The following is a 9,677-nucleotide window of genomic DNA, read 5'->3' as shown; positions in this document are numbered from 1 at the left end:
CACTGGCTGCGAGTGTTACAGTTTGCGTAGGCCATAGACTCCTCTGAGTCCTCCACCCTTCTGCTGCCAGAGCTGAACCAGGAGATGTTGCATATTCGGGAACAGCAAGAGCAGATACTGTCCTTTCTTTGCACCATTAACACCCGTCTGAAAGACCTGGTCCTGGCTGGTTCTTCGGCAACCGTCCAGCCTGCAGCACCGGCACCGGCAGAGTCTTCACCTCTGTTGTCTGCTCCACCACGATTTGATGGTGATCCAAAGCATTGCCAAGGGTTCATCAATCAATGCTCCTTGCACTTTGACCTTTTGCCACATTGGTTCCCTACGGAGCGGCCAAAGTGGCATTCCTGATGTCGCACTTCGGCGGGAAAATGAACTATGTGGCCGTGATATTCCCGTTGCTTTGGATGACCTAATTTCCCTGGCTACACGGGTCAACTCTAGTTTCCAGGAGAGATCCATGGAGGTGAAGTGTGATAGGGGATCTGTACATCTGGCTCCATCCCTCTAGAGGCTGCCGATGTCCCAGTTTCCGGTTGATACACTTGCTCTTGAACCCATGTAGATCAACCATGTCAGGATGTTGGACCAACGTCGAGAGTACCATCAAGTACCTGGTATCTACCTCATGGTAGGCGCTTAGTTAAACCCCTCCCACTAAAGGGTAAACCCGGGTCTCCCCTGTGATCCAGTGGGTCCACCCACATCGCTCGCTGCCTCTACAACAGCCGCAAGTGTCACAGTCAGCACATGAAAGTAGCTCCAGAACCACAATCAGTACATGAGACAGCACCAGAACCACTCTAAGTACATGGATGAATCATCAGAATCTACATCAGTACATGAATGCAGCACCAGAACCACCGTCAGTACATAGATGCAGCACCAGAACCACAGTCGATACATAAATGCAGCACCAGAACCACTCTCAGTACATGAATGCAGTGCAAGAACCATTGTTCTTACATGAACATAGTGGAAGAACTATGAACAAAACTGGAAGAAATCCAGCAACCGCCAAATAAAAATTACAACATGACTTTTATTAGAAAAAAATGTTTCATAATATCCCCCACACTGCCTGTCTTCATAATATACCCCCACACTGCCTCTCTCCATAATATCCACCCATACTGCCCCTCTCTATAATATCCCCCACACTGCCTCTCTCCATAATATCCTTCCACACTGCCCCTCTCCATAATGTCCCCCCACACTGCTTGTCTTGATAATATCCCCTCAAGCTGCCCCTCTGCATAATATCACCCCACACTGCCTCTCTCAATAATATCCCCCACACACTGCCTGTCTTCTTAATATCCCTCCACACTGCCTCTCCCCATAATATCCCCTCACACTGCCCCCTTCATAATATCCCCCACCCTGCATCGCTCCATAATATCACCCACACTGCCCCTCTTCATAATATCACTCCAAACTGACCCTCTCCATAATATACCCCACACTGCCTCTCTCCATAATATCCCACTCACACTGCCCCCTTCTAATATCCCCCACACTGCCCCTCTTCATAATATGCCTCCCACACTTCCCCTCTTCATAATTTCCCCCACACTTCCTCTCTCCATAATATCCCCCCACACTGCCTCTCTCCATAATATCCCCCCACACTGCCTCTCTTCATAATATCCCCTCAAACTGTCCCTCTTCATAACATCCCCTCACACTGCCCTCTTCATAACATCCCCCCACACTCCCCCTCTTCATAGTATCCCCCAAACTGACCCTCTCCACAATATCCCTCTTCCTTCCTTAGTACTCCCCTTCTTGGGATGTCACTTTCGGTGGATGGCGATTTCTTGTAGGTTTGCAGTTGTGCTGTATGCCTTACATTTTTTGATGATAGATTGATCAGTGCTCCATGAGATGTTCAGTGCTTGGCCTATTTCTTTACCCTGCTTTCCTCCTCTTTATCCCTGACCTGTCTGGTGGGTTCCTTGTTTTTTATGATACTGGTTGTTCTCACACAAACCTCTGATGTCTTCACAGATCAGCTGTAGTTATACTGAGAAGAGAGTACACCCAGTTGGGCACAATTTACTACTTATGTGACTTCTGGAGGCGATTGGTTTCTGTATTTTATTTTCAGATTTATAAATAAAATATTTAGAAAGCCAGGTATCATTTTCTTTCCATTCCAGAAATCCTTGTACTTGGTGTTGGAACCACATAGGTTTGTGGGTCTGATGTGGGTGTGGATACTTTTGCATGGAGCTGTTTGGCCGTTCCTTGGTTTCCGCCTTCTCGGTGGCGATTCTGCGGACTTTCTCAGGGTTCGGGTATAAATAGACCTGACACTATTTATGGATGGATTGTATGTCAGACTGTGAGAACGGGGCTGTGGACGGACGGGAACCTCAGGTCCGGACCAATATGGCGGCTCCTCACCCTCCGCTCTACGAGCCTGGGCCTCTCAGGGTTAATCTGTGGCTTCCACTTTGGGATACTTTCGAGCTCGTCAGAAAAAGCAGGAAACTTTCCGTAAACTTTCCCCTTTTTTTGGCAAGTGTCCGCCATATTCCAGGAAACGGGAAGTCTCACCCACGGGGCGAAGACAGATAACAGCGGAGTCAACAAAACCTCGGGATTATCTCACAAGATGCTGAGAAACCAGAAAATTCTCACCGTCCGGCAGGAAATCCACCGACAGCGCCCACCGCCATCATCTGCACCGCGCACGCAGTCCGGGGGTCCCCGGCCGGGGCGACGGACCACCTGCCCCCGCTATCAGCGAATGTCCATTTCACCTCTTAGATTGAACTTCACCTCCGCACGAAAAATACCGTAAAAACCCCACTTAGAAAATCGACAGCCCCCCCCCCCGTCCGTACCATCGTCCCCCCAACTAACCCACATCCCATATCTCAGGTTGTCAGATCCCCTCCCCCTCCTGTTACAATGTATCTATGTGTCAGGTTGTCAGATCCCCTCCCCCTCCTGTTACAATGTATCTATGTGTCAGGTTGTCAGATCCCCTCCCCCTCCCCCTCCTGTTACAATGTATCTATGTGTCAGGTTGTCAGATCCCCTCCCCCTCCTGTTACAATGTATCTATGTGTCAGGTTGTCAGATCCCCTCCCCCTCCCCTATTATAATGTATCTATGTGTCAGGTTGTCAGATCCCCTCCCCCTCCCCTGTTACAATGTATCTGTGTGTCAGGTTGTCAGATCCCCTCCCCCTCCCCTGTTATAATGTATCTATATGTCAGGTTGTCAGATCCCCTCCCCCTCCCCTGTTACAATGTATCTATGTGTCAGGTTGTCAGATCCCCTCCCCCTCCCCTGTTATAATGTATCTATGTGTCAGGTTGTCAGATCCCCTCCCCCTCCCCTGTTACAATGTATGTGTCAGGTTGTCAGATCCCCTCCCCCTCCCCTGTTACAATGTATCTATGTGTCAGGTTGTCAGATCCCCTCCCCCTCCCCTGTTATAATGTATCTATATGTCAGATCCCCTCCCCCTCCCCTGTTATAATGTATCTATGTGTCAGGTTGTCAGATCCCCTCCCCCTCCCCTGTTATAATGTATCTATATGTCAGGTTGTCAGATCCCCTCCCCCTCCCCTGTTATAATGTATCTATGTGTCAGGTTGTCAGATCCCCTCCCCCTCCCCTGTTACAATGTATCTATGTGTCAGGTTGTCAGATCCCCTCCCCCTCCCCTATTATAATGTATCTATGTGTCAGGTTGTCAGATCCCCTCCCCCTCCCCTGTTACAATGTATCTGTGTGTCAGGTTGTCAGATCCCCTCCCCCTCCCCTGTTATAATGTATCTATATGTCAGGTTGTCAGATCCCCTCCCCCTCCCCTGTTACAATGTATCTGTGTGTCAGGTTGTCAGATCCCCTCCCCCTCCCCTGTTATAATGTATCTATGTGTCAGGTTGTCAGATCCCCTCCCCCTCCCCTGTTACAATGTATCTGTGTGTCAGGTTGTCAGATCCCCCCCCCCCCTCCCCTGTTATAATGTATCTATATGTCAGATCCCCTCCCCCTCCCCTGTTATAATGTATCTATGTGTCAGGTTGTCAGATCCCCTCCCCCTCCCCTGTTATAATGTATCTATATGTCAGGTTGTCAGATCCCCTCCCCCTCCCCTGTTATAATGTATCTATGTGTCAGGTTGTCAGATCCCCTCCCCCTCCCCTGTTACAATGTATCTATGTGTCAGGTTGTCAGATCCCCTCCCCCTCCCCTGTTACAATGTATCTATGTGTCAGGTTGTCAGATCCCCTCCCCCTCCCCTGTTACAATGTATCTATGTGTCAGGTTGTCAGATCCCCTCCCCCTCCCCTGTTACAATGTATCTATGTGTCAGGTTGTCAGATCCCCTCCCCCTCCCCTGTTACAATGTATCTATGTGTCAGGTTGTCAGATCCCCCCCCTCCCCTGTTACAATGTATCTATGTGTCAGGTTGTCAGATCCCCTCCCCCTCCCCTGTTACAATGTATCTATGTGTCAGGTTGTCAGATCCCCTCCCCCTCCCCTGTTACAATGTATCTATGTGTCAGGTTGTCAGATCCCCCCCCCTCCCCTGTTACAATGTATCTATGTGTCAGGTTGTCAGATCCCCTCCCCCTCCCCTGTTACAATGTATCTATGTGTCAGGTTGTCAGATCCCCTCCCCCTCCCCTGTTACAATGTATCTATGTGTCAGGTTGTCAGATCCCCTCCCCCTCCCCTGTTACAATGTATCTATGTGTCAGGTTGTCAGATCCCCTCCCCCTCCCCTGTTACAATGTATCTATGTGTCAGGTTGTCAGATCCCCTCCCCCTCCCCTGTTATAATGTATCTATGTGTCAGGTTGTCAGATCCCCTCCCCCTCCCCTGTTACAATGTATCTATGTGTCAGGTTGTCAGATCCCCTCCCCCTCCCCTGTTACAATGTATCTATGTGTCAGGTTGTCAGATCCCCTCCCCCTCCCCTGTTACAATGTATCTATGTGTCAGGTTGTCAGATCCCCTCCCCCTCCCCTGTTACAATGTATCTATGTGTCAGGTTGTCAGATCCCCTCCCCCTCCCCTGTTATAATGTATCTATGTGTCAGGTTGTCAGATCCCCTCCCCCTCCCCTGTTACAATGTATCTATGTGTCAGGTTGTCAGATCCCCTCCCCCTCCCCTGTTATAATGTATCTATGTGTCAGGTTGTCAGATCCCCTCCCCCTCCCCTGTTATAATGTATCTATGTGTCAGGTTGTCAGATCCCCTCCCCCTCCCCTGTTACAATGTATCTATGTGTCAGGTTGTCAGATCACCTCCCCCTCCCCTGTTACAATGTATCTATGTGTCAGGTTGTCAGATCCCCTCCCCCTCCCCTGTTACAATGTATCTATGTGTCAGGTTGTCAGATCCCCTCCCCCTCCCCTGTTACAATGTATCTATGTGTCAGGTTGTCAGATCCCCTCCCCCTCCCCTGTTACAATGTATCTATGTGTCAGGTTGTCAGATCCCCTCCCCCTCCCCTGTTACAATGTATCTATGTGTCAGGTTGTCAGATCCCCTCCCCCTCCCCTGTTATAATGTATCTATATGTCAGGTTGTCAGATCCCCTCCCCCTCCCCTGTTATAATGTATCTATGTGTCAGGTTGTCAGATCCCCTCCCCCTCCCCTGTTACAATGTATCTATGTGTCAGGTTGTCAGATCCCCTCCCCCTCCCCTGTTACAATGTATCTATGTGTCAGGTTGTCAGATCCCCTCCCCCTCCCCTGTAATAATGTATCTGTGTGTCAGGTTGTCAGATCCCCTCCCCCTCCCCTGTTATATTGTATCTATATGTCAGGTTGTCAGATCCCCTCCCCCTCCCCTGTTATAATGTATCTATGTGTCAGGTTGTCAGATCCCCTCCCCCTCCCCTGTTACAATGTATCTATGTGTCAGGTTGTCAGATCCCCTCCCCCTCCCCTGTTACAATGTATCTATGTGTCAGGTTGTCAGATCCCCTCCCCCTCCCCTGTTACAATGTATCTATGTGTCAGGTTGTCAGATCCCCTCCCCCTCCCCTGTAATAATGTATCTGTGTGTCAGGTTGTCAGATCCCCTCCCCTCCCCTGTTATATTGTATCTATATGTCAGGTTGTCAGATCCCCTCCCCCTCCCCTGTAATAATGTATCTGTGTGTCAGGTTGTCAGATCCCCTCCCCCTCCCCTGTTATATTGTATCTATATGTCAGGTTGTCAGATCCCCTCCCCCTCCCCTGTTATAATGTATCTATATATCAGGTTGTCAGATCCCCTCCCCCTCCCCTGTTACAATGTATCTATGTGTCAGGTTGTCAGATCCCCTCCCCCTCCCCTGTTACAATGTATCTATGTGTCAGGTTGTCAGATCCCCTCCCCCTCCCCTGTTACAATGTATCTATGTGTCAGGTTGTCAGATCCCCTCCCCCTCCCCTGTTACAATGTATCTATGTGTCAGGTTGTCAGATCCCCTCCCCCTCCCCTGTTACAATGTATCTATGTGTCAGGTTGTCAGATCCCCTCCCCCTCCCCTGTTACAATGTATCTATGTGTCAGGTTGTCAGATCCCCTCCCCCTCCCCTGTTACAATGTATCTATGTGTCAGGTTGTCAGATCCCCTCCCCCTCCCCTGTAATAATGTATCTGTGTGTCAGGTTGTCAGATCCCCTCCCCCTCCCCTGTTATATTGTATCTATATGTCAGGTTGTCAGATCCCCTCCCCCTCCCCTGTAATAATGTATCTGTGTGTCAGGTTGTCAGATCCCCTCCCCCTCCCCTGTTATAATGTATCTATGTGTCAGGTTGTCAGATCCCCTCCCCCTCCCCTGTTATATTGTATCTATATGTCAGGTTGTCAGATCCCCTCCCCCTCCCCTGTTATAATGTATCTATGTGTCAGGTTGTCAGATCCCCTCCCCCTCCCCTGTTACAATGTATCTATGTGTCAGGTTGTCAGATCCCCTCCCCCTCCCCTGTTACAATGTATCTATGTGTCAGGTTGTCAGATCCCCTCCCCCTCCCCTGTAATAATGTATCTGTGTGTCAGGTTGTCAGATCCCCTCCCCTCCCCTGTTATATTGTATCTATATGTCAGGTTGTCAGATCCCCTCCCCCTCCCCTGTTATATTGTATCTATATGTCAGGTTGTCAGATCCCCTCCCCTCCCCTGTTATATTGTATCTATATGTCAGGTTGTCAGATCCCCCCCCCCTCCCCTGTTATAATGTATCTATGTGTCAGGTTGTCAGATCCCCTCCCCCTCCCCTGTTACAATGTATCTATGTGTCAGGTTGTCAGATCCCCTCCCCCTCCCCTGTTACAATGTATCTGTGTGTCAGGTTGTCAGATCCCCTCCCCCTCCCCTGTAATAATGTATCTGTGTGTCAGGTTGTCAGATCCCCTCCCCCTCCCCTGTTATATTGTATCTATATGTCAGGTTGTCAGATCCCCTCCCCCTCCCCTGTAATAATGTATCTGTGTGTCAGGTTGTCAGATCCCCTCCCCCTCCCCTGTTATATTGTATCTATATGTCAGGTTGTCAGATCCCCTCCCCTCCCCTGTTACAATGTATCTATGTGTCAGGTTGTCAGATCCCCTCCCCCTCCCCTGTTATAATGTATCTATGTGTCAGGTTGTCAGATCCCCCCCCCCTCCCCTGTTACAATGTATCTATGTGTCAGGTTGTCAGATCCCCTCCCCCTCCCCTGTTACAATGTATCTATGTGTCAGGTTGTCAGATCCCCTCCCCCTCCCCTGTTACAATGTATCTATGTGTCAGGTTGTCAGATCCCCTCCCCCTCCCCTGTTACAATGTATCTATGTGTCAGGTTGTCAGATCCCCTCCCCTCCCCTGTTATAATGTATCTATGTGTCAGGTTGTCAGATCCCCTCCCCCTCCCCTGTTATAATGTATCTATGTGTCAGGTTGTCAGATCCCCTCCCCCTCCCCTGTTACAATGTATCTATATGTCAGGTTGTCAGATCCCCTCCCCCTCCCCTGTTACAATGTATCTATGTGTCAGGTTGTCAGATCCCCTCCCCCTCCCCTGTTACAATGTATCTATGTGTCAGGTTGTCAGATCCCCTCCCCCTCCCCTGTTATAATGTATCCAGTATTTTCTCATCTTCCCGTTTCCGCTCATTTCTGGCTTTTTCTCCGGAGGAGTCGCCCTTTATTTTTCCATATCTGGTGTTTTTTTCCGTTCCTCTCATAACCTGGAGACCCTCCTGCCCCGGTCGTGCTCACAGCGGGGAGTTTGTTACAATTTGTCAGTTTTCCTGTGGAGTTGCCTTGTATTTACCCATCATTGTGGCCATTCTCAGCCCCCTGTACACTGCAGTGCCCCGTACATTGCAGTGCCCCTCGTCCTCTGCGGTGCCCCCTCATACACTGCGGTGCCCCCTCATACACTGCGGTGCCCTCGTACTCTGCGGTGCCCCTGTACACTGCAGTGCTCCTCATACACTGCGGTGCCCCTCATACACTGCGGTGCCCCTCATACACTGCGGTGCCCTCGTACTCTGCGGTGCCCCCTCATACACTGCGGTGCCCCCTCATACACTGCGGTGCCCCCTCATACACTGCGGTGCCCCTCGTACTCTGCGGTGCCCCTGTACACTGCAGTGCTCCTCATACACTGCGGTGCCCCTCATACACTGCGGTGCCCCTCATACACTGCGGTGCCCTCGTACTCTGCGGTGCCCCCTCATACACTGCGGTGCCCCTCATACACTGCGGTGCCCCCTCATACACTGCGGTGCCCCCTCATACACTGCGGTGCCCTCGTACACTGCGGTGCCCCTGTACACTGCGGTGCCCTCGTACTCTGCGGTGCCCCCTCATACACTGCGGTGCCCCTCATACACTGCGGTGCCCTTGTACTCTGCGGTGCCCCCTCCTACACTGCGGTGCCCTCGTACTCTGCGGTGCCCTTGTACTCTGCGGTGCCCCCTCCTACACTGCGGTGCCCTCGTACTCTGCGGTGCCCTTGTACTCTGCGGTGCCCCCTCCTACACTGCGGTGCCCTCGTACACTGCGGTGCCCTCGTACACTGCGGTGCCCCCTCATACACTGCGGTGCCCTTGTACTCTGCGGTGCCCCCTCATACACTGCGGTGCCCTCGTACTCTGCGGTGCCCCCTCATACACTGCGGTGCCCTTGTACTCTGCGGTGCCCCCTCCTACACTGCGGTGCCCTCGTACACTGCGGTGCCCCCTCATACACTGCGGTGCCCTTGTACTCTGCGGTGCCCCTGTACACTGCAGTGCCCCCTCATACACTGCGGTGCCCTCGTACTCTGCGGTGCCCCCTCATACACTGCGGTGCCCTCGTACTCTGCGGTGCCCCCTCATACACTGCGGTGCCCCGTCGGGTGTGTCCCCGGCCAGAGAGAATGGAGACATAAATCAGGCTTTCTGACTTCTCGCTGACATCTGTTTGCAGGGATCGGAGCCAGCGTTTCCAGCAACGGAGCAAGACGAGGCCTCGCTATAATTAGTACAATTAAAGGCCCAGGTTCCGCCAATGGGACGAGCGACAATTGACCTTTAACGGATCGAGCACATTCCTTCCACATCAGCGCTCAATGGACTTCTCATGGACGCCGTCCCACGCAGCCCCGAGCGAGCGCAGCCCCGAGCGAGCGCAGCCCCGGCAGGAATCGCACGACTTACTGGAACCTCCATTAAGTCGC

Source organism: Anomaloglossus baeobatrachus, chromosome 11 (genome assembly GCF_048569485.1).
Source record: "Anomaloglossus baeobatrachus isolate aAnoBae1 chromosome 11, aAnoBae1.hap1, whole genome shotgun sequence".
Taxonomy (NCBI): domain Eukaryota; kingdom Metazoa; phylum Chordata; class Amphibia; order Anura; family Aromobatidae; genus Anomaloglossus; species Anomaloglossus baeobatrachus.
This window is presented reverse-complemented; position numbering follows the sequence as displayed.